The 26,250-nt window shown below is 45.0% G+C and overlaps 2 non-coding genes across 2 annotated transcripts; one reads left to right on the forward strand and one right to left on the reverse strand.

Moving 5' to 3' along the window:
* Positions 1 to 11,426: 11,426 nt before the first annotated feature.
* Positions 11,427 to 11,499, reverse strand: TRNAT-UGU. The gene has a single exon. It is a non-coding gene; the product is annotated as a tRNA-Thr (tRNA).
* Positions 11,500 to 13,138: 1,639 nt separating this feature from the next.
* Positions 13,139 to 13,211, forward strand: TRNAF-GAA. The gene has a single exon. It is a non-coding gene; the product is annotated as a tRNA-Phe (tRNA).
* The last annotated feature ends 13,039 nt before the right edge of the window (positions 13,212 to 26,250 follow it).

A 26,250-nucleotide genomic window follows, 5' to 3' on the forward strand; every position in this document is an offset into this window, starting at 1 on the left:
GTGCTTAGATGAGGTGCTAAGGGCATTAAATGGCTTAGCAATCAAGTCCCCAATGCATAGGTGCTTATTAGTTTTTTGTTGCTAAGTTTGCTTCATTTAATTAGCTATAGACTCAAAATTGTATTTTCACCTAGTTACACGCACTTAGCACCGTTTCTTCCTTGGGTCACCAAACTTGCCACATCAGACTTTATGCCAATGTGGCAATCTTAGCACCTGTAGGAGCAAGTAAGTACTACAATAGTGGGCTATAAGCCCGCTTTACATAGCATTTTTGCATATATGGAGGAAAGAGGCAAGGAAAAAGTGGAGAAGTGGGCTCTCATGGAAGAGCCAACCTCAACTACATGGTGGAGCATTGGGGGAGGCACCTGTATGGAGGTGGTCAGGAATCGGGAGACTCACGCCGGCCATAGCGCCGCAGTTAAAATGATAATGGCAAGTCAAATCACGGGGCCCCACCTGTCTAGCAGTAACTCGCTATCAAATCACACAACCCTACATTTGCAGCAGCCTACTCCCTCCATCTAGGTGACCAAGGTGGAGAGTAAAATGAGAGAACTTAATGTTTATTTGCTAAGGCTGGTTGTAATGGTAGTATCATAGCTAGTATCATGCATGCCAACTAGGCAATTTTGATGAGGTGTCGTAGAATTAGATGAATAAAGTGAGAGTTGAGTATCATATCATGATACCGTATCATAATAAATGCTATGCTACTATGTGTCATACATGGAAATAAATAAAGTACTACTCCCTCCGTTCCTAAATATTTGTCTTTCTAGAGATTTCAACAAGTGACTACATACGGAGCAAAAAGAGTGAATCTACACTCTAAAATATGTCTATATACATCCGTATGTAAGTTCATTTGAAATCACTAAAAAGACAATTATTTAGGAATGGAGGGAGTACATGATACTAATATATGATACTAAGCATTATTAATATCATTGCGTGCAACTAACTGACCACTACATGCCATGTTTGATAGTCTCAAGTCATTAAAAGCATACAAGCCCCACATCTCTTATTGGTTGATTCCTCTATTTATGTCAAAAAATAAGAAACAATGTGAGAGTTAATGCACCGCGCCTATGTGTTTACTAGTATTTGGTTTTCGTAAGATGACTTACTCACCTAGACGGAGGGAGTATTCGATTTGACAGCGGGCGGCGCAGTTCCTGATACGGCTTTAATGCAGATGAGGGAGGGAGTGGCGGTTCCTGAAATGTTGAACGGCCAATGCATTCTCCTTCAATTAATGCATGAGGGAAGTAATGGGAGGAGGTCCGGGAAAAGAGGCTGCATGATGTGAATGCAATGCAGTTTGCCCTCATATAAAGGCACCCCTCCATTCCAATGCATCTACCACATCGTACGCACCTAAGCATTTGCCTAAGAACCTACACTAAGCGCAAAATAGCTCACTCCAGACCCATGGAGGCGATGCGCATGAGCGGCCAGCGGCTGTTCTAGGTGGTCCACGACGCCGGCCTGCGGCATGGCATCGAGGATCGTCTCCAGACGGTGTTGGAGACCGGCTGGTGGATGGCCGCCGTCGACGCCAACTACGACTCTCAGTTGGACCAGATGATCGTTTCCACCAGCAACAAGTTCACCGTCCTCAAGAAGCTCGCGGATGACATCGGCGTACTCCTCCAGCCCGTGTTCCCGGGCTTCTCATTGCCTACCACCCTAATCGGCCTCCATGGCCGGAACCTCTTTCAAGCACTGGTGGCCCTGCGACTGCCCACCGATGCCACGAAGAATGTCCACCGGGAGGTCGCGCTCGCCGTGAGGCGCCTCGCCCCGCAAGAATTCTTCGACCTACACATCCACGTGTATGAGCAAATCATGTACATAGGTATCTACAAGGCCAGTGAGGACGCTACGATGTTGTCCTTCCTCAACCGTCTGGAAGCCTTGGATGCCGTTGCTGAGAAGCACCTCAACCGCGCCACAAAAGCCGCCGCTCCTTAGCCGGCGGTCGGTGGCCCGACACACTAATTTGAGGAGGAGGAGGTCATAGTCGTACGTTGATGGATCCATCTTTCTTCCTGCCTTCTGTAACCACCACTGCGATCGCATCATCGTGGCCTTAATTCTTATTGTGTTGTTGCATTCTCGTTCCAGTCAATACCGACATGTGTGATCCCTTTGCTTAATTATATGCATCACTATAACTAGTACTCCATTCGTCAATTTATAAGTTGTGCTTACCTTTTCCATCAACTTCGTGCAACACACGGGCATCTTGTTAGAAACACTAGAACATGTCGGACCGCGTGTGACCAAACCGACGATGCGCCAACCTAGTACTATGTACCCTTCTTATCTGGCGGAAATAGCCCCTCCCTAGCGTTTCCAATCGTTATTTCTATCTATCGATCGTGCCAAGGAGTGGATCCAAATGTTACTCCCTCCGTTTTTATTTACTATGCATATTAGGTTTGAGTGAAGTCAAACTTCATAAAGTTTGACGAAGTTTATAGAAAAAAATATAAACATTTACCATAACAAATCTACATGACATGAAAGTACATCCAACAATGAATCTAATGAAATCGATTTCTAATTGTATATGTTAATATTTTTGTTTATAAACTGTGTTAAAGTTTACAAAGCTTGACTTTGACCTAAGCTAATACGTGGACTAAATAAAAATAGAGGGAGTACAATTTATCCATGTTTCTCTACTCCTACTCCTATATAAGACTCAGTTGGTGATGGTGGTGTGTCTGTCATCCGCCGTTTCTGACCATTAGATCCGCATCTAACAGTTGTGAGGTAAGTTGTGGCATTTTTGCAACAATAGCCCACTTCTCTGCTCCAATTTGCAGAAAACCCCTTACTATCTTGAAAGCAACCACATCCCTCCCTCACCTCATCAAAACAGCCTGAGAAATATATTTTGAGTGAAAAGTACTCCCTCCATTCCTAAATATTTGTCTTCATAGAGATTTCAATAAGTGACTACATACGGAGCAAAATGTGTGAATCTACACTTCAAAATATGTCTATATAATCCGTATGTGATAGTCCATTTGAAATCTCTAAAAAGACAAATATTTAGGAACGGAGGGAGTAATATATTAGGAGTATATCAAAACAAGAGTGATTTCTTTCAAGTTTTTGAACAAGTACAACTATTTACTACTTTGGATCCGTCGCAACGCACGGGCACATTGCTAGTAAAAGGAAAAGGCCTGCCACGTTCGCGTCGCACCCCCACACGCCCGGGAATCGGGAATACTCCATGGCCCGTCCGGCACGGCACATAGCTTAGGGAAGGCATGTTGCCCAACATTTCCACTTTCATGTGGGACCGCCATTGAGCAAACCGACTATTGGCAAACCGCTCCATGCCCGCCGCCCGGTTGGAAAACAGAAACGAGGGGAAGATCTAGCTATAGCACGGAAGCCAAGAAATTTGGTGTCAGATGGGGCTCGTTGATAGAGTAGGAGCATTCCGTACTAGTACTACTCCTACTAGTACCAAGTTTGGACTCCCAATATATTACTAGTACTACCACTATACAACTAGTAGGTACGTGCACGACACAACATTGTAGGAACAAAAAATGGGAAGATCTTGTTTTGGGTGATTTATCTTTTGTCCAGTCAACGTAGTATGAATAATATGATGTGGGGGGCACCCATGAAGCTTATGTGGCTTGGTTGCATGGCTACGAAAGGTTAGAGAAAATAAATAGATAATGTGTTTAGAGTGCACTCCACTAAATAGATATACTTTGGATCCATTGCAACGGACCGACACATCAATATCTATACCCCCTATATAGTGTGTGAAAAACTTTGAAAGTTGGTCGTTGGATGAAGCCAATCCGACGGTACAAAGATGGCAAATCCGATCACTACTGGCCATTGGATATCATCCACCAGATTCTGCCACATGTATAATCTAGAAGACTCCATGGTTGAACTTAATTCATGACTAACTTTGCCACAACTAAGCTTAGGCGAAGTTATTAGTTCTTCAAAATTAGAGCCACAAGTTGGAAAGCCTAGGGGAATCTTGCCACATTTTTTGTGTGTATGTCATGTGAGGCCTTAGTATGGCTTGCCTAAGGTGTGGCTTGAACCAAACAATCACCTAAATTAGTCAAACTTGCCTAACCTTACGTGTGTCAATCTTTGGCAATCTTAAAGTGTGGCAAGATTACCTTAGGCAAGCCAAAGTGTGGCTAACAAAGCGACTCAACTAAGGAAAGTGTGGCAAGTGTGGCAAAAATCATGTGGCAATATATGGCAAAGATACTCACAATTCAAACAGCCCTACTAACCAAATAACCCCTAACCTTAGGCAAGTTTGGCAACATTGTATGATAAAGTGTGGCATTGCTAGGCCTAAAACCAAACAACCCCTGTGTCCACCACAAAAAATGTGGCTAACAAAATGGGCACCACACAAGTGTGGTAAATTTGGCAAGAAGTTGAGTCTATGACATGTGGACCATGTAGCTAGAAAAGTGTGGCAAGCCACAAGTGTAGCAATGAACCAAACACATGCCTAGATATTGTGGCACTCCTAAGCTTAGGCGTGGCAACCTTAGGCTGCAAAGCAAACATCTATATCTATATCTATACCCCTATATAGTGTGTGAATAACTTTGAAAGTTGGTCCTTGGATGAAGCCAATCCGACGGTAGAAAGATGGCAAATCCGAGCACTACTTGCCGTTGGATATGATCTACATTCCACCAGATTTTGCCACATGTAGAATCTAGAAAACTCCACATGTAGAAGCATAATGCACAAACCACCAGAATGTCATGCGTGCAATGCACGTGTACCTTACTAGTACTAGTTGGTAGTAGTAAGAAACAAATTCCGGTTTTGGCATGAGCTCGTAATGCGGGAGCACCACAAGGCCTGCCGCAGGAGTTACATTTCCCTCTTGGGGCCCACGGGACCGAACTTCAGCGGCTTAGTGCCCGGCCTATGAGTCAATGACATGCGGACCTTAAATGCGGCTGGCCCGCATGTCATTCTCATGGTGGTGGTGTGGTTCGCGACTCACTCGTTCGAGATGAACCGGCCGGTGGTGGCGTGGCCGTGGAGAGGGTGCCATAGCTGGGCGTCGGGGCGTTACGAGGCGTAGATGGCCACACCAGTGGGTACTACCTGTAGTACAGAAGTACTCCAGCTGAGGATTGATGCCCGGGACGAAATGTGTCACAGCCGCTGGATGAAAATTCGATGGTGCGGGAGGACGGATCGGAGCACAGCAGCGGAGCAGGCAAACCGTGTCCAATCGGGTGTGTCTGTGGTAGAAAGTTGATGGTCGCCGTAGTTCAGCTAGCCTGCATGTCATGCACACAAAGGCAGAGGAGCGGTGGGGCCGAGAGGGATAAGACGCACGTCGGGGGACGTCGGGCCATGGGTTGGAGCGGCGTCATGGGACTCGCATGTGGGTGTGGCAGTGGTAGAAACAAGAAACGTGATGGTCGCCATGGTTCAACTTCCATGGACAAGCTGTAATGTTTGCTGACACATGTATATCAAAACTAGAGTGTTTATATTTCAAGCACGTGAATAAGTATTATTCTACTACTTTGGATCCATTGCAATGCACAGGCCAACACATTGGTAGTAGTAGTGTCTATCTCTATCTCTAGAGGCCTTCCCTCGTTCATCCTTTTCTCTCACAAAATAAACTACTCATACAAATGCATCTTGATGTTCCATGGAACGCACGAGGATGTTTCCTTGGGGGTCTCTCCAGCGCGGCATGGCCGTAGTTGCAAGTTGACGCCCCTTGAGATGCCGACGTTGAGGGGCATTCGGATTTCCTACGAGCAGGTAAGATGAGTTTGATCATGTAGTAAATGCATTCTAAAGACTACTTCCATGTCCATTTCCTAATTCTCCCCCTGCCCACTGTTTCACAGGTTAGGCTCGGTGCGAGTGGACATTGGCTTGCATATGTACGGGAGGGTACCAACATCAATTTGCACAACATTTACAACGGTGACACCGTTCCCATAGAACCTTTGTCCAACATTGGGATCAGCCATGCAACAGGCCACCACATGAATTGGTACGATGGAACCTGGGTGAGATTGAATAAGATAGCACGAACCTTGCACATGGTGGTCAAAGGCGGACCATGCTCTCCGCGGCCGATTTGTTGTCGTATGAGTAGGAAGACGTTGTGCTCCTTTCTAGCCGCATCTTCGCGGTGACAAACGAGGGGACTTATTTCGTATGGGACACATCCTATGATATACTCCCTCTCTCCCAGTTTATTTGTTTTGAATCTTTTAGTTTTATAAGTTTCAAATTCAAATTTAGATCTCCCCATCACATGTTGAGATTACAATGTCCATTAAATCATTGCGTGCATGTATAGTAAAGAAACAAATCTCGAGTTTGGCACGAGTTCGTGCAGCGGTAGCACCACAAGGCCTGGCGCAGGAGTTACATTTCCCTCTTCAGTGCCTTAATACACCTGCCTTTGAGTCAATAACATGTGGAACCGATAGGTGACTAGTCCACATGTAATGCTCCCGAAGGCAGAGGGGCAGTGGGGCCGAGAGGGGTGAGCCGCAGGTCGGGGGACGTGTGGTGTCATGGGTTCAAGCGGCGTCATGGGAATCACGTGTGGCTGTGGTAGAAACTTGATGCTCGCCGTATTTCAGGTGGCCCACATGTCATGCACACAAAGGCAGAGGGGCCGTGTGGCCGAGAGGGGTGAGGCGCACGTCAGGGGACGTGGTGCCGTGGGTCGGAGCTGCATCGTGGGAATCGCGAGTGGCAGTGGATGAAACGTGATGGTCGCCATAGTTGAACTTCCATGGACAAGCTGTCATGTCTATGGACACATGCATTGCATACCGATCGCTGGAAGTAGTAGTAGAGAAAGCTATATATGCGGATAAATAGTTCCTTATAGTCAAGCGGACCCATGCTACTACTTTGTTCCAAAGACATGCACACCATCGAAATAGTCCATCTATATCAATATACACCGAGAGGGAATAATTTTTTTTACAAGAGAGGAAATAGTTCATCCATCCATAATGCCCTCCTGCAGGTGCAGCCTTTTCTTCTTCTTCTTCTTCTTCTTCTTCTTCTTCTTCTTCTTCTTCTTGTTCTCATTTTCTATGGGAGACAGCTTCACAACAAGCTCTTTGGACCTTGCAGCTATCTCGAAAATCACACAGGCATCAAGGGCAGCATATTTTATCCGCTCATACGTCAAGGGATAATTCTCCCATCTAGACAACCTTAATGCCACTGTCTCGTCACCCTTCTGATGATTTGTACCGAGCACAAAATTTGCTACGACGAATAGGGATCTTCTACATGAATTTTGATTCTGGTTTGTAGGTCAGTGATGGTTTTCAAATCAAGGTTGTACGGATCCAGCTTCTATTTGTCCCCTTCGATGGCTTCCCCACAGAAGTATATGTCCTCCCGAGACAAGAAATCGTGAAGCTCACCTAGTATGGAGGGCGCGTGTATGATGTGGTACACCAAAACATCATCTTCGAGGCACAGCTGAAGGAGGGCGGCGCGTTGGATCTTCCCAGTGACACGCTCCGTGTACTCTGCGTCGAGACCGATGACCCTCGTCTCTACCTTTTCGAGGGAGTTGGATACATTATTGATCCACTACTGAACAACCCTTGGGTGGACGTTGCCGGTGGCAACTATGCTCAACGAGGCTTCGGCGAGGACATGTTGGACGCTAAAAACCTGCATCTCGATCTCTTTCGCCATTTGGAACCGCTGGAACGGATGGCTATGGTTTGGAGAATTAGGATTAGATGGCTAGTTTAACTAAAGTAGTAGATGGTTATTTAAAGAGGTTAAAACAATGTGAAGGCAGTGGGGTTTGGATGCAAATGAAGACGAAGGGAAGGTGAAGAAGCCGAGGAAAATCGGTTCCCGATGGAGAAGTAAATGGGAGAAGTGGCATGCAGGCAGTTGATTAGACGGCTAGGTAGACTAAACGAAAAGGCTATGCGGGTAGACTGAGGAGTCGTACCTGTTCGTGTGCATGCCATCCTTCCTGATAGGTGGGACCTATGCAAACAGATAAAAACATGTGTCGTAGCTGATTCAGATGGATATTGGCGCGTGAGTGGGAGACACAACATTCTTTGGTTAAGGAATACTCCCTCCATTTAGGTGATTAAGTCACCTAATGAAAATCAGGTTTTCCCAAAACCTTTAGGCATGCAACATTAACTTCCTTCTCGATCCCCTCCTAGCCTCGTTAGCTAGCATTCTGTTCCTCTGCTGCCGCGTTCTACCTTTCCATTTTTTCTCTTCCCAAGTGTGGAACGATCTGCATGCTGTCCTTGATGCACCAGAACGACCACTGCATGCATCGCGGCAGGGCTTTGATGCTTGGAGAGATGAAAAGGCATGCTTATAACTACGTATTAATTGCTGATTTTGCTTCCATTTGTAACAATGCCGTGGTCGGAAGTTTTGCTCGTCCCGGTCCTCTTTCTCATCCAATATACAGCCACCTAGGTTGCGCTCACCTAGACGGAGGGAGTACACGGTTATCCTCATTAAAGGCCCACCTTCACGCTTCCGCATGCACGAGAATTTGGTTCTGCTCGCAATATGGATGATACCTGGAGGATGAAGTGAACAGGCATGCTAGCACGTGAGACCTATTTCCGCTATACAATACTGGAGTACTCATGTTCCTACAAGTAGTAGTAGTAGTACAACTGTGGTACACTTGATAGTCCAGGTGGCGTGTTCGGGTTACCAAAGTCAGCCTCACCCTGTACACTGTGTAGTCTGTCACTGCCACTGTACAACACATTGGCATGCCTCGCCTCGTCTCCCTCTCCCCTCCCATAGCATCACTCCATCTCCGTCTCCGTCTCCATCTCACTGTGCCCCCGTATACCGTCGCCTCGCTCGCCTCCCCCAGTACCACTATTCCCTCGCTAGCCACACCAGCACCGACAACCTTCTCCCCCGTAAATCAAGCCCCCCAAAAACCCCACCTTCCAAACTCCACCATGGACAAACACGAACCGCGCAGCATCCATATGAGCCGCAATTGGAGCAATCTCCCCACTGAAATCCTCGACCTCTGTTATTCGTGTATGGATATGTTGAGCGCCCTGCGGCTGGCTACATGCTCGGCGGACATGCACACGGCCATCATCGAAGCGAGGTCTAAGCTTTTCAAGACACCCTGCTTGCTGCTATCTGGTCTTCCGAGATTGGCTCACCACGTACATGATGCCCCTTGACTTCAATCCGATCTCCATTAGCCGAAACTTAATTGTAGGTATGTAGTGGGTCGCCGTACATCATTTACCTCGACTTCGATCCGATCACCATCGCCCGAAACTTCTTGGCAGGTATGTACTGGGTCGGCATGAACTCCCACTGGATAGCTGCCTTCAGAGAAGATGGCAAAAAGTTGGTGCTCATGAACTTCAAGACCTCCCATGAGATTATCCTTCCTCCGTTGGATTATATAGATTTTTATCATCGCGGTCCAAGTCATCTAGATTACCACGTCAGTTGGACGGACCTTGTTTTGTAGAAGATTGTAATCTGCCAAGTGCCCACATGACATGCGAATTACGCAGACTTCAAGCTAATTGCCTTGTTCGACCGCAGACTCGCCTATCTTTATGTCGGTGACTTCTTTAGCTGGAGACAACTTAGCTCGCAGTGGATCATTTTCAAAGCTGATACAAACTTCTGTGATGCTATTGAACACAATGGAATCATCTACGCGATCGACAAAGCAGATGGCACCACGTATTGCTGGGACGACGCGTGTAAGTTGTTTCTATCTCATGTTAATGATGACGCCATGACACTGTTTGAACTTTTTGTGATGATTGGCATATCCATGTTTGAGCAGAATTTGAGTAGAACTATGGCAATGTATTAGAGACACCATAAATCAGCTATATTTGGAATGAGTTAATTCATGCGATTGTACCATGTCATTACAGCCAATTTGTACCCCTGAATAATCAAACGGTTAGGAATATAGGAATATTCTCCTTATTTTACAGTAATCTATATACTACTACTAAATATGAGTGTGTATCAATGACCATGTTAGTTTCCTCATTTTCACGATGTAGAAACATGCGCCACACTGTTGGTTTCATCTAACCATACATTAGGGAAGTAAATGTGCATATGGAGAACTCTATATTTGGAAGTAGTGAAATCGTGTAATGCTTAACATGTGTAGATACCTATATTCGCCCTTCAGCAATCAATGGCTAGAATAATATCCTCACAAAAATTTTGCCCACAGAACACGAGTATATAACAATGCATGGTCTGTTAGTACTGACTCCTAAGCAAATTACTGTGGTATGTAAAATACACATAGAGGAAAAAAGAAAAAAAGATCCTAATCCTAGGGTTAATCAATTTTAGCTAGTTGATGGGAAAATACGAATTAATGGTAATGGTCTTAGGGCGATTTAGTTCGGGGAAAGGGGAAGGGGAAGAAAATTCTATGAACCTTTCCTTTTTTCGTTAAGTTCAAGTCTGACGAGAGTAATATTCTACAACTAACAACTCATTTATTTTGAGACCGACCCACTTCCTATCTAGGATTTTATTTACTAGTCCTTTATATTCCAACGTGTCAATCGCCAAATGCTTTGGCAATTTCCCCGGGTCCGATGAAGCAATATAATTTTGAACCAGACCTTTTGATCTTTGGTTATCTTTCGTAGTAATAATATCTCTGGGTTTGCAACGAAAACTTGGTATATTGACTATACGACCATTAACTAAAATATGTCTATGGTTGACTAATTGGTGGGCCCCAGGAATGGTTGAAGCCATACCCAATCGAAAAAGGATATTATCCAAACGCATTTCAAGTAATTGTAGTAAAACCTGGCCTGTTGACCTTTTTGCTTTTCCAGCGATATGTACATATCTAAGTAATTGTCGTTCTGTCAGACCATAATGAAAACGCAATTTCTGTTTTTCTTGAAGACGAATACGATATTGCTCCTTTTTCCCAGAATTGAATTTTTTTTAAGATTACTTCCGGATTTAGGTGTTTTTCTAGTGAGTCCTGGTAAAGCTCCCAGACGGCGTATTTTTTTTAAACGAGGGCCTCGATAACGGGACATGAAGACTCCTTTTTTATTTTATTGAAATTTCATTTTACACAATTAATTTCATTGTATTTACATTACAGAATACATCGAAATTAAAACTGAATTAAACTACAGGATAAACAGAGTAAAATCAACTAAAGTACCCCAAAAAATGGAATTTCATCAAAATCTTTATTTTTTTATATATATTATTTATTTTATTGTTTTGTATCTAGCAAAATTGTAAGGTAAAAAACATAAAAGATCCTAGATTCTCCATTTAATTCGGAAAAAAAGAGATTCTTGTTCGTAGAACATCGATAGAGAAAAAAAAGCCGACTATCGGATTTGAACCGATGACCCTCGCATTACAAATGCGATGCTCTAACCTCTGAGCTAAGTGGGCTGACATAACGGAAATAGTGTAACAAATAGAAATAGGTATAGTATAGGAAATCCGTAAAATCTCAGATATTAGTTATTAATCTTAGCTATTAACTAGTTCTAAATTTGAAGTTATACTTATAAAAATAAAAAAATACTAAAACTTCTTAAAGAGAAAGTTAGCTTGATATGCTTAACTATAGGATATTAAAAAATAAAATTATAGAATTTATTGGTATTTTCATTCGATCATTATAGACTTTATTATTTGTTAATAATTTGAGGATTAATATTTCACTAAGGGGAACATAGAGTCAGAGTAAATAAAATTGCTAATTCTGATTAGAAAAAAGAATAAATATCAAGCGTTATAGTATAATTTTGAATACTATGAAAAAGTAAGACGGGAGGTGGGGGAGATAAAAACTTGTGGATATATTGATTCGGATTGAATTGCAAATACATCAAGGATAGAATCAATTAAATTCTGAATTGCAATAAGCAAGCGAGGTCTCTCAAATAGAGTCGAACTGAACCGCTAGACTACGTTGAGTGATGAACTCAATGATTCAAGAAAAAACTAAGAGATGGATGAAATTACACAAGGAATCCTGGTCTCAAAGAAGAGGGAAATGGGGATATGGCGAAATCGATAGACGCTACGGACTTGATTGTATTGAGCCTTGGTATGGAAACCTGCTAAGTGGTAACTTCCAAATTCAGAGCAACCCTGGAATTAAAAAAGGGCAATCCTAAGCCAAATCCGTGTTTTGAGAAAACAAGGGGTTCTCGAACTAGAATACAAAGGAAAAGGATAGGTGCAGAGACTCAATGGAAGCTGTTCTAACAAATCGAGTTAATTACGTTGTGTTGTTAGTGGAATTCCTTCTAATTCTAAATTAGAGAAAGAGGAGTTTTATATCTTATACATTTAATAAACACGTATAGATACTGACATAGCAAACGATTAATCACAGAACTCATATTATATTATAATTATAATATAGGTTCTTTATCTTTTTTAAAAATGAAATTAGAAATGATAATGATTATGAAATAAAAAACTCATAAAAACTCATATCATAATTTTTTTTCATTATTGTGAATCCACTCCAATCGAATATTGAATAATCAAATTCTTCAATTCAAATTCAAAGTTTCCGAGATCTTTAAAAAGTGGATTAATCGGGCGAGGACAAAGAGAGAGTCCCATTCTACATGTCAATACTGACAACAATGAAATTTCTAGTAAAAGGAAAATCCGTCGACTTTATAAGTTGTGAGGGTTCAAGTCCCTCTATCCCCAAATCCTCTTTTATTCCCTAACTATACTATATTATTATTATTTATCCTCTTTTTTTTCTTTTTATCAATGGGTTTAAGATTCATTAGCTTTCTCATTCTACTCTTTCACAAAGGAATGCGAAGAGAACTCAATGGATCTTATCCTATTCATTGAATAGATTTCTTTTTTATTAGAGTATCGGCAAGAAATCTTGGTTACTCACTCTATTTTTAAGTTTTATTTAAGTAAACCATGCACAATGCATAGGACTACCCCCCCCATTTTCAAATTTAAAATTTGAAATACTTTAATTAATTTTTAGTCCTTTTAATTGACATAGATACAAATACTCTACTAGGATGATGCACAAGAAGAGGTCAGGATAGCTCAGTTGGTAGAGCAGAGGACTGAAAATCCTCGTGTCACCAGTTCAAATCTGGTTCCTGGCAGAGAAAAAAAAAGATCCACCGAATAGGTATTGATCCAAATACCTCGAGATGGATTGTGATACATATTCATTAATAATATTTATTCATCTAATTTCTACCTTGAAGATTTTGTTTGTGAGGACAGAACATGATTACATAACATGCATGACATGGTAGTTTCCTGTGAAGAATCGATTGCGAGATAACATGAGTATAACCATGCATGGCACTTCTATATTTTCGAACCCAGTATACATTTCCCTGTATTTTCCTTCCAGTTCCAACAGGGACATATCAATGCTGTTTCTTGCATTATCCTACTCATACTCTGAACAATGCTGATCTTACATTAACAATGCTTGTCCTTTTTGATATGATGCAGTGTCCCTACAGTTACTGTCCTTTGTAATCACACCACCTTTGCCAAAAACAAGGAAGCACAACTGGTTCCTCGCTCGATCAGACGACAGCAAAAGACTGATGATCATTCGGGCACATGAGCCGGAACAGTTATATTGCAAGACCCCCACTGTATACAAGCACTGTGAAATACGTGAGTATCCGGACAGTGGTTGTTACGTCTATGAGCAGGATACCAGCTTTTTGGGGCCTTCAGGATTTTTTAGTTGGAGGCGGGTAAATAGCCTTGGTTCACACTCTCTGTTTCTCAGACTCATTTATCCGATTAACCAGGAGATCACCGTTGGCAAGGACCTTGATGGCAGAGAGGCTCTGGTTGCCATGGAAAACTGTGTCTACATGATGAGCCCTAGGAGTTCGGGAGCAAACTCCCCTGATTGTCAATGATACAACCTGCAACCAAAAGAATGTGAGAATGACAAAGGCATCGGGATTAATTTTGATCCTTGGATGTCTCAATTACGATAGGCAGTGATGTGGTTCAAGCCTTCAGGTTGATAGGTAATTGGGCTATTGCATCGAAAGGGTGGAGTACTGGTGTCTCCGGATCACTGGTCGCTGAAGCAGGGCTGCAAATTATGATGTTGTTGGATCATCTTTTCGAATGACTTTGTTGTCTTTGCTGTTGGTTCTGGTGGGTAGTTCTTTCTTTTGTTATGCATATTCCTTGTCATTTGGTCATCCTCGTCTATGTCACTTTTACTATGTAATAGTTGCCTCTGTTTAGAATGTCATTCTCGTCTGGATCACGAGAGTCTGAGCGCTGTAGATGGGTGGTGGTGTAGCAAGACTTCTTATGAACTATCATGTCTTGATGTTTATGTCAGTAGTAGTCACTAGTCAGTGTTTGAATGTTGTATATATCGTTGTTTCCAACTGTTTATTGTCTCGAACTACTGGTGAGCTAAATGAGGGCATCACCACTCTCTAGTGTTCAAAGTATATCTCCTTTTTTCAAGTTATATAATATGAGCTCAGTGTCTTTTCGATGATGTACACTTGTTTGGACCAGTGAGGTGTCGTTGAATATGGGCCGAGTAGTAACGCAATACCAAACAGGTCAATTATGACTCTCAGGCCGGGCTCTCAAAAGATCCTAAAAAAAGGCCGGGCTCTCCAGAAAAGAAAGAATAAGGACTCTTAGGCCGACATGTGGGCGCCACCGGTGTTTTCGTGCGCTTGCACGCCGAGAGCATATTGGCGCGTGTTCGAAATTCATGCTACCTTTTCATCCCCAATCTCCCCCCCACCTGTGGAATCTCGATTCCTACTCCAGTTCCCCCAAATCCCCCTCCTGTACCTGTGCTCAAGCACATTATCATGTCGCCGGTCAACGCGGATCTCCTAGCCTGAGATCCTGAGGTCCGTCCTACCTTCGGTCGCTGCGTGCTGTCGCTCAACAGTGGCATGGCGACGCTTGACGACCAGTTTGCCGGCAAAGTGCTGATGGTTACCATCAACGGCGACCGGGCTCCCATCTCGCCGGATGACCTTGTCAAAGCTCTTGGCATTGCGCACATCATCCAAATAAGTGACTTGCTCGTTGAAGTCTGTCCGCCACTGACTGATTTCTCCGTCAGGTTCCGGACAACTTTTGACTGCAGTCGTGTGTTTGAATCTTCCCGGCGTTTGTTCTAAGATGGTGCGCTAGTGAGCTTTGATCGGTGGCACCCAGGATGGGGCTCAGTGCCCTCTGGGCTTGAGTTTTTAACAAAGCTTACCTTCCATGGCATGCCTCGATGTGCTTGGAACAGCGAGTCCAATGAGCTTATCAACAACCTTGGAGGTGAGCTCGTAAGTATGTTTGTTCCTCCAGACAGCTGGGCTCTGATGGTTATGACATGGATGAAGAAGCCGTCCACCATACTGAAGGTGATTGGTGTTGAGATACCGGTGAAAGAACCGGGGTTGTACTATTCGTCGCCACCAAGGCCGCCGCGGACCACGTTAGGGATTCACCTGTATCCAGTGTTTGTGCATGTCAAAGAAGTGGTCAATCCATCAATCGAATCCCTGCCGCCGCCGCTGGTGCCAGGGTCCGTCGACGACATCCATTACAAGAGTCAACGTCAGACTTTCCCCGTGTTGCTCGGAACGATGGATGGCACAGGGCCTACTCCATCGCGCAGCGGAGGCCACTGCTTCTTTGCGAGAAGAGGCAGGGCTGGCTTCCTGGATGTGCTCTAATTTGAGGTAACAACTGAATCTTGTCAGATACTAGTTAAATCCGAGCTATGGGTGTGAAGAACTGATACGCCAGTACAATTGATTGTGAACTGTTCTAATTTTGTACCTAAACTTTTTTAGAAAGGGTTTTACGTCAACTTAATGTGCTAGCATAACTTATTGGGTTGTCTGTCTGTTTTCTTTGCACAGAATTCAAGATATTTCCCTGTCATTGATAAAGACGATGAACTGTTATGTACGACTTTGTTGGTTTTAACATAGCCCTACCCGTAGTGATCCACTGCTTCCATCCTGATTGTGCCGCCTGCGTGAAATTTTTGTATGCAAGTTCAGGGTGCTATGATGTTCTATATGATTGTGTCAACTATATAAGTTTTTACTGAGCATCAGCTATGCACATAGCTGAAAGATGTATTTACGAGCAGCAACCGATGGGTCTCTCTCTCTCTCTCTCACACACACACACACGCACAAGTGGGACCCGTTGAATTATTTATTTGCTCGTGACACCTTTTAATTAGGTTCCACTGTAATATCACTTTTTTCTTAAGTTATTAATTGAGCTTAGTGACTTCAAAAAGTTGTACATAATCCTTGTTTGGGCCTTTCAGGCGTCGCTGAATGTGGGCTGAGTAGCCATGTCAGGTTGTACTGTACTACACATGCCTTTTTTTTCAACATCAGCAATGCAACTGGGCCGACAGTTGTACACAATATCCGAGCCAACTTGTTATTCTCCGCCCCGCTGGGCTGCAAACTTTCCTAGGAGGTATGCATTAGGCTTAACAAGAAAATGGACTTTAAGAAATAATAAATGGGATGTAATTATAATAATCAGGCAGTAACTATAAAAAATGCACCAAACGCGTAATTAGTTTAAAAAATATATTATTTTTGGAATTTGAAAATTTTAATTTCATTACTTGTTGCGCACGCAATATTTCATTGGATTTTAATGTAATACAAATTTATTTTGATAATATATTTAATCTGACTAGAAATTTCGGATAAAACTATTTTGGATCCCATCGAAATGTGGGAATTTTTTTTGAATTCTATTTTGAGCGGTTGTTTGAAATTATTAGTCATTTTCCTAGCTAGAAGTTGGGCTGTACTTTTAACAAACTGTAAATGGGTTGTAGTAAATTCCATTAGAATTAAAAAATTGGCTGGACATTCTTACAAATCGTAAATGGGCTATATGTTCTCTGCCACACACTTGTGGGCCTTCTAAGTTGACGCGTCCCCTAAAAAACTAAGTTGACGCGTATGCAAGGCTTTGTCAACAACACACGGTTCTAGCAGCTGTGGCCGTTGGATGTCCATCAAACGGATGTCGTGCTTCTTCTTCAATCTCGGATATTCTTGCTTCAGCAGCCCAAAAAATAATTCCTCCCCCTGACATCTGGGGTGCACCGTTTTGGAGGCTGACCTATGGGCCTACTAAGTTGACGCGTACCAAGGGTTTTGTCAACTTAGTCAATATAAATGATTCTAGCTGCAGTGATCGTACGATGTCCATCCAACTGCAGTAGTGCTTCTTCAACCTCTGGTCTTCTTGCTCCAGCCTCCCAATGCAGCGCCGGTCGTGCCGCGTGCTCCTGCCACCCGTGGCCGGCTGTGATGTCGCGGAGGCCTCACCGCCTCGTACTACTCCCACTGCTAGCCAGGCCATCCCTCTACTCACCCACACCCCAAGTTATTCTGTGGCAACGGCAGCCTCACACCACAGCCGAACCAGTGAACCCTCATACTCCTCTCCGTGCGGATTTCCACTGCTGCGTCTTCCCCGGCTCCGCGTCGTCCCCTTCCTAAGCCTCGCCGTCGTCCACTGCCCTGGTGCTTTCGGCGTGGCGTGGTCAACGTGGTCAATGACCGACTTCCATCGGAAGAGTACTATACATGGAGAGGCTGACAGCTGGGTCCACGGCGGCCGCAAGGAAGTGCCTCCTTATTATGCGCAAAATAATTATTCCTCCACCTGACAGCAGGGACCCACCGGATGGGCCACCTTATTTCGTGAAAAAAATGTTTCCCCCCTGACTGCTGGGACCCACCGGACGAGCCACCGTATTTCACGAAAAGAACATTCCCCTCGCTGTCAGCTCGGACCCACCGGAAGTGCCTCCTTATTACGCACAAAAAAAATGAATACTCCCCCTGCTAGATGGGACCCACCTTGGTGGGAGGCTGACTTGTGGGCCTACTAAGTTGACAGGGACGGAGGGCTTTGTCAACTTAGTCAATATGAACGATTCTCGCTCCAGTGACCGTACGATGTCCATCCAATGGCCGTAGTGCTTCTTCAACCTCTGGTCTTCTTGCTCTAGCCGCCCAAAGCAGCACCGTTCGTGCCGCATGCTCCTACCTCCCATGGCTGGTTGTGCTGCCGCGGAGGCCTCACCGGCCCCTACTATTACCACCGCTGGCCAGGCCCTGCGACGATGGCAGCCTCACACCGCGGCCGAACTAGTGAACCCTCATACTCCTCTCCGTGCGGGCTTCCACTGCCGCGTCTTCCTCGGTTCCACATCGTCCCCTTACTAGGCCTCGCCGTCATCCACCGCCCTGGTGCTCTCGATGCGGCATGGTTAACATGGCCAAGGAACGACTTCCATCGGATGGGGACTGTACATGGAGAGGCTGACACATGGGTCCACGGCCGCAGCAAGGAAGTGCGTCCTTATTACGCGGAAAATAATGATTCCTCCACCTGACAGCAGGGACCCACCGGACGGGCCACAGTATTTCGCGAAAAAAATGTTTCCCCTGACTACTGGGACCCACCAGCTACATCTTCGCATGCAAGGAATTGCATCCGGAAAAAAAATGATTCACCCTCCTAACTGCTGGGACCCACCAGCTACATCTTTGCACGCAACAAAGTGCCTGACAATCAGGACCCACTGTCACGACCGGTTTTCCAATAAAAATATTTATTGAGAAACCAATCTTTTGAGTCCAGTATGAGAGAAATCCTCCTCACTGGTAGACAATTTCTTGATACAATAAGCCAGTAGCATAAAATATATTACAGGGTCGAACTGCGGTTGCTCAACCAAATTATTACAAGCACGCCAATAATTATACATAATGGCGGACATGACACAGTGGTGTGGAGACATACTACTGACTCGAGGATAGGGCGGTGGTGGAAAAACACAGCGGGGAGAGAAATACAAGACTCTAAGTCTATCATCTCATCGAGCGTCGAGGTGAGGCTCGATGAATTTATTTGGTAGCGGAAGCGGATATAAAACAGTGACCAAATCCAGGGTCGCACGAGACTGACTGGGACTCCTCTAAGTGTCGGACTCGCTATCAAACTCTTCATCCATGAGATCGCCTTCGTCAGCATCTGGCCAAATCAACAAGCCAGTGAGTACTTTGAAAGTACTCGCAAGACAGTTCGGACGTAAGATATAACAAATGCATGCATGGATGCGACATGAGTAAATTCACCAATGTACATTTTCAAAAAAATTAGCATAACAAGGTAAGTAAAAGGGAAACGGCGGTAGTCCGCCTGAAATCCCAACAGAACATAAATAATTACCGATCGGGTGTCTGATGCGACGCCTCGAAAGGTGAACAAATAAATATAAGGAAAAAGATGACACAGTCGGGCGTCTTAGTGACACCACATAAAGGGCTTAAAAAGAAATACCTCAGTCGGACGTCGAGGCGACGTCACAGAAAGGGCTTTAAGAGAAATGCCACAGTCGGACGTCGGGACGACATCACAGAAAGGGCTTTAAAAGAAATGCCACAGTCGGATGTCGGGGCGACATCACAGAAAGGGCTTTAAAAGAAATGCCACAGTCGGACATCGGGGCGACATCACAGAAAGGGCTTTAAAAGAAATGCCACAGTCGGACGTCGGGGCGACATCACAGAAAGGGCTTTAAAAGAAATGCCACAGTCGGACATCGGGGCGACATCACAGAAAGGGCTTTAAAAGAAATGCCACAGTCGGACGTCGGGACGACATCACAGAAAGGGCTTTGATTCACAAGTAAATAACACTCATAATAAACATTTAATTCATGAGAATAAATGGGTTAGTCCATCCACAAGAATATTCAATTAACCGGAATTAGCACTCATGCGAATCACCGGAGTCTCTGTCATCAAAACTGACATTGTTAGGACAAGATAATACGAATTTGGACATGGAATAGATGATTTGGAGGGATATATGACTCTGCAGAGTTTGTACAAAATTATTCCCACAGCCAACGGATTTCCGTAGTCACGAAGGACTAGTTCCGTTTACGGTATTTCGGAAGAAAACACAGCTAACCAGTACACACCCATCCTACCTCTCGATGCTAGGAATCACCCTAGACATCGTCCAAGAAAAACTTTTGAGATGGGGAGATCACAATCTCAAATAGCATGGGATCAATTTTATATACGCGCGCTCTAAGGGGTGCCCCCCTCTCGGTCCCAACCGGAAACACCCATGCCCCCTGACCGGATGACTGGCTTTAATCCAGGGCCATGGAACCATCATCACGGCCTCTCCTTTTGGTGTGTACCAGAAAAGCGGTTTGCAACTTACTAAACCATATTCCTTGCGGAAAACATGTGGTAGTACAGGGAAGGAAATGAAAGGAACTGGACCGATATGGTTTGACACTGAGGTCACATAGTCTGGCATAAGACTGGCATGCTACAACACTGCCATCTTACCCATCATCATGCCAACACATGGCCATTCATACTCACATCCATCCACTTATGGATCATCGAACTCACTTACCTCATTATCGCATAAAATGACATTCATCGATATGCTTCTCAACATGCCATGAAACTAACTAAATGCAAAACATGCCAAGACACTCATCATATCAAAAGTTCAAACATGCTTGCCTGGTTCAGAGTAGTCGGAGCCTAGCTCGGTGAAGTTCGCGGCTCCGTCACCTTCTTCGGTATCTACGGTATAAAGAAAATATATGTGCTATCGTAAATACCAAGGAGTGCACAGCAAGTATACCAAATATTTTTCAAATAAATATGATAAGAAACTAGACAAAATTTTAAAGAGAACAGAAAAAGAATCAATCAAAAATACTTTTCTGCTTAAAAGTTATAAGGGTTTTTGTCCAGGGACTAATCTGTAATGAAACAGAAGATTTCCAGGGGCTAGCTTATAAAAACAGAAAACGCTTCAGCAGAAACTACGCCAGCCCAAAGGGAAAACGTACTTTGCCCGAAGGCGCTTCCAGAAAACGCTTCAACAGAGAGAGCAGAGAGGCTGACGGTGGGGTCCCACGCGCCAGGTTTGAATTTCAAAAAGGGGGGAGCGAAGCTCGTCGGCGCCCGAGAGCCGGGGTGGTCGCCGGCGGCGATCCACGGCGAGGCAGGGGGATCGGAGGGTACCTCCCTGCTCAAGGCGCCATTCTGCGTTGGTTGGTGGTGGTGGTGGTCGCCGGCGAGTACCACGTCGACGGCGAGCTTTGCTCCGGCGGACGGCGGCTCGGGTGGTCGAGGAACTCGTCGGAGAGAGCTGCAGAGATCAAATTGACGAGGGGGTTAGGCTCCTGGTAGCTAGAGAGGGTAACGGACGGGGTTTGGGCGCCGGAGGTGGCCTCACCGGAGCGAATCGAGGTGGCGGCCGAGGCGGATCGGGGCGGCCGGAGTTGAGGGGGAAGACCTCCTCGGGGTCCCCCTAGTGGCCTGGCGTGGTGTTGGTGAGGAGTGGGGATGAGGCGTGCACGAGGGTGAGCTCGGGGGCCCTTTTTATAGGCAGCCCGAGGCGGTTGCCGTGAACGGGGATCTCCGGCGAGTGATTACGGTGGAGCCGGGGATGTGCAGGGGGATTAGGGGCTTGGGCTTCGTCGTTGAGGTCCACCGGTCCCATTTAGGCGCTAAACGGGCTGGGACTTGGTGCTGAGGGTGAGCTCGACGGAACGGGGGTGGCGCGGCACGTCGGCGGTAGGGAGCACGTTCCGTGCTTGCCGGGCCACGGCGACGGTGCCACGGGCGTGCGCTGGCACGGCAGGGACACGCGGAGAGCCAAGGGGCCTTGGGCGGCGCCGGGTGGCGTGGCGAGAGGGCTCGGGCCCTTGTTGGCCGCCATGGGAGGTGCAGCCACCGCAGAAGCTCCCAATGCCGGCGAGGCTCGCTGCTACCGACGCCAGGAAGGCTCCACGCATGCGTGTGAAGCTTCGGACAGGAGGGAGAGGCTGCGAGGAACGTGCCAAGTGCACTGTCTACGCGTGAGGGGAACTGACGAACGCAAACGACACTGAGACTGAATTTTTCTGAATTTTGAACAGCAGCAGTGCATGCAAGGTGTTCGACAGAATGAAATTGGCATCTAGGGATTTTTCCTTGAGCTGAAACTTGGTGGAGTGGCTTCTCATTGCTCAAGTAGGCTGCCTGAATTTTGGTGGAATTTTTGGGGAAGTGTAGATATGATTTTCATCAAATTTGGCAAATCTGGTCCAAACTTGCAGAGACTAAATTTTGAAAATTTTGAAAAGAGAAGGAGTGGATCAAGATGGTTCTGGGTTGTGGGTACAAAGGACTACCCAGGAGAGTTGGTTTGAGGTCAAAACTCAAATGCAATATGGTACTTGCTTTGAAAATCCCTCAGGCTCCAAATAATTATCAGATTTGTTTTGAGAGGAAAAAATAATTAGAATAAAATCCAAAACTTGTTTGGATTAGTTGGGACAGAGGACTTAGGTTGATCACAAGGTGTAGGGGAGGTTTTGGAGGGGTTTTACCACATGGGAACATGATAAAAACCAAATAAAAAATTTAGAGTGTCACAACACCTACCCCCTTAGGAAAAATCTCGTCCCCGAGATTTCAGCTGATCCTTAAATAGGTGTGGATGCTCAGTCCGAAGAAAATCCTCGCTTTCCCAAGTTGCTTAACTGTCGGTGTGATTGCTCCACTGGACTTTGGAAAACTTGATGGTCTTCTGTCGAGTCCTCCTTTTAGATTCCTCTAATATTCTTACGGGACGTTCTCGATAAGTGAGGTCTGGCTGCACATCAATGTTTTCATGGGATACTTGTTTCTCTGGGTTGTTTACGTACTTCCTTAATTGAGAGACGTGGAACACGTCATGAATGTCGGACAAGTCTTCGGGTAAGTCTAGCTGGTAGGCTACAGTGCCTCTTCGTGCCACTATGCAGAATGGTCCAATGAATCTTGGTGCTAACTTTCCTTTAATCTTAAACCGTTGCAATCCTCTCATCGGGGAAACTCTCAGGTATACGAACTCACCTGGTTCGAAGCTGACCCTACGATGTTTCTGATCATAATAACTCTTCTGTCGACTTTGAGCGGTCTTAAGTCGGTCTCTGATTAGCTTGACCTTTTCCTCGGCTTCTCTGAGCAGGTCTGGCCCGAAGATGCGGCTGTCCCCGGTCTCTGACCAATTTAACGGGGTACGACATCTTCATCCGTACAAAGCCTCAAATGGTGCCATTTGTAGGCTGGCCTGGTAGCTATTGTTATACACGAACTCGGCGTATGGCAGGCTTTCTTCCCAACTGGTTCCATATGTGAGGACACATGCCCTCAGCATGTCTTCTAAAACCTGGTTTACGCGTTCTGTTTGTCCATCAGTCTGTGGATGGTATGCGGTACTGAAGGCTAGTTGGGTTCCGAGAGCCTGTTGTAAATGCTCCCAAAATCTTGAGACGAACTGAGTGCCTCTGTCGGATATTATAGTCTTCGGGACACCGTGCAGACAAACTATGCGGGAAAGATAAATCCTGGCAAGCCTCTCAGTGGTGTAGGTTGTCTTCACTGGAATAAAGTGTGCCACTTTGGTTAACCTGTCAGTGATGACCCATATGGCATCATTCCCGTGTCGTGACCGAGGTAGTCCGACAATAAAATCCATCCCTATTTCATCCCATTTCCACTCAGGTATTTTGTTAGGTTGCAGTAGTCCGGCTGGTCTCTGATGTTCTGCTTTTATGCGCTGACATGAGTCGCAACATGCAATGAAGGCGGCTATGTCCCTCTTCATACCATGCCACCAAAATCTTTCCTGAATATCCTTATACATTTTGGTTCCTCCAGGGTGGATCGAATATGGAGTGGTGTGTGCTTCAGCTAAAATTTGTTGTTTAAGGTCTTCTATGTTTGGCACGCATAGCCTTTCTCCGTACCATAATATTCCTTCATTGTCTATGACGAATTCCGAGGCCTTGCCCATACTCAACTTTCTTTTAATTCCTTCAATGCTGGGGTGACCGGGCTGAGCTTCTTTAATTTTCTCCACAAGGTTGGGTTGTATTTCCAAGTTTGATATGGTGCCTTCTGCTACCATTATCAAGTTGAGCTTGGCAAATTCTTGATGGAATTCGGGCCTCAAGCTGTGCAGATAGTTTCCGTCGGAGCTGGGGTTCCGACTCAGGGCATCGGCCACTACATTTGCTTTCCCTGGATGGTAATGGATACCAACATCATAATCCTTTACCAATTCCAACCAGCGTCGTTGCCGTAAATTTAGTTCTGGCTGCGTGAAAATATATTTGAGACTTTTGTGGTCCGTATATATTTCACATCGATTCCCAAGTAAGAAATGCCTCCATTCCTTGAGTGCATGAATAACTGCTGCCATTTCTAAGTCATGAGTGGGATAATTTTCCTCATGCTTGCGAAGTTGCCTTGATGCGTAGGCGACAACCTTGCCTTCTTGCATCAACACGCATCCGAGACCCTTTCTGGACGCGTCACAATATACTTCAAAATTCTTGTGTATGTCGGGTACAATTAATACCGGTGCTGTTGTTAACTTCCGATTTAGCTCTTGGAAACTTTTCTCGCAGGCTTCTGTCCACTCAAACTTCTTATCTTTCTTGAGCAACTGTGTCATAGGCTTGGCTATGGTGGAAAATCCTTCAATAAATCTGCGGTAATATCCTGCCATTCCCAAGAAACTCCGTATGTCCGTTACGCTGGCCGGTGACTTCCAGCCAAGTACGGCCTTGACTTTCTCTGGGTCCACTGCGATACCATCTTGAGTCAGCACGTGGCCTAGAAAGCCTACTTGTCTTAGCCAAAATTCGCACTTGCTGAACTTGGCATACAATTGGTGTTTTCTTAGCTCTCCTAGCACAATCCTGAGATGTTCTGCATGCTCTTCTGGTGTCTTGGAGTATACCAGAATATCGTCGATGAATACCACGACGAACTTGTCCATAAACTTCATAAATACTTTGTTCCTGAGGTGAACAAAATATGCTGGGGCGTTAGTTAATGCAAATGGCATCACTGTGAACTCGTACAGTCCATATCTGGAGGTGAAGGCTGTTTTGGGGATATCTTCCGTTCGTACCTTCAATTGATGGTATCCTGACCTTAAGTCAATTTTTGAGAATACCTTGGCCTAAGCAAGTTGATCAAACAAATCGTTTATCCTTGGCATCGGGTATTTGTTTTTGACTATGACCATGTTAAGTGCTCGATAGTCAATACACAATCTCAGCGTTCCATCCTTCTTTTTGGCAAATAAAATTGGTGATCCCCAAGGTGAGGAGCTGGCTCGAATGTATCCTTTTTCCAGTAATTCCTTTATTTGCTTCTTCAACTCGATCAACTCGGATGGTGCCATTCTGTATGGTTTCTTGTATATGGGGGTGGTTCCTGGTGCTAGCTCAATGCGGAATTCTATTTCTCAGTCTGGTGGCAGGCCTGGCAGCTCTTCAGGGAATACATCCGGAAATTCACACACTACTGGAACCTTGTTTAGCTCAGAAACGTCCACCTTATTTAATCTCGGTTGCCGGGGTATTCTTCCTTCCTTGGTTGATACTCTTATTGTCTTCCCTTGGTGGTGTGTGAGAATCACGGTCCTGTTGAAACAGTCGATAAAAACTTTATTGGTGGTTAGCCAATCCATCCCTAGGATGACATCCAGTACTTTATTTTCCAATACAATAAGATTTGCGTGAAACTCCAATCCTTCGAGCTCAATGACCACATTCTGACAGTAATTCTGAGTAACTTGCTGAATCCCAGGGGACTTGATGGTTATGGATTTCTCCAAAGGAAGTATCGAAAAATTATTTTGCAAAGAAAAACATTTCGAAATGAAAGAGTGAGAGGCTCCAGAATCAAACAAAACCATTGCAGGTATTGTGTTGACAGGAAACGTATCGAGTACGATATCCGGAGCATTTTGTGCCTCCTCTTTGGTTACATGGTTCAGATGACCCTTCCTATGGTTATTGTTGGGATTGAAATTGTTTCGCTTGGGCGCTGAATTATTGCCGCCGTTGTTCGGCTTTGGGGTTAAACTCCTTGGCTTGGGGCACTGTTTGGCATAATGCCCTTCTTCTCCACAAGCGTAACAAGTAACGCCGGGGCGATAGGTGAATTCCTTGTCCCTTGCATGAAAATTCTTGATTGGGCGTGAGACATTGGATGAGAATTTGTGTGTCCCACCCTTTTGAAAATCTGTCTTGCTTCGGTG

The sequence above is a fragment of the Triticum dicoccoides genome, chromosome 7B (genome assembly GCF_002162155.2).
Source record: "Triticum dicoccoides isolate Atlit2015 ecotype Zavitan chromosome 7B, WEW_v2.0, whole genome shotgun sequence".
Taxonomy (NCBI): domain Eukaryota; kingdom Viridiplantae; phylum Streptophyta; class Magnoliopsida; order Poales; family Poaceae; genus Triticum; species Triticum dicoccoides.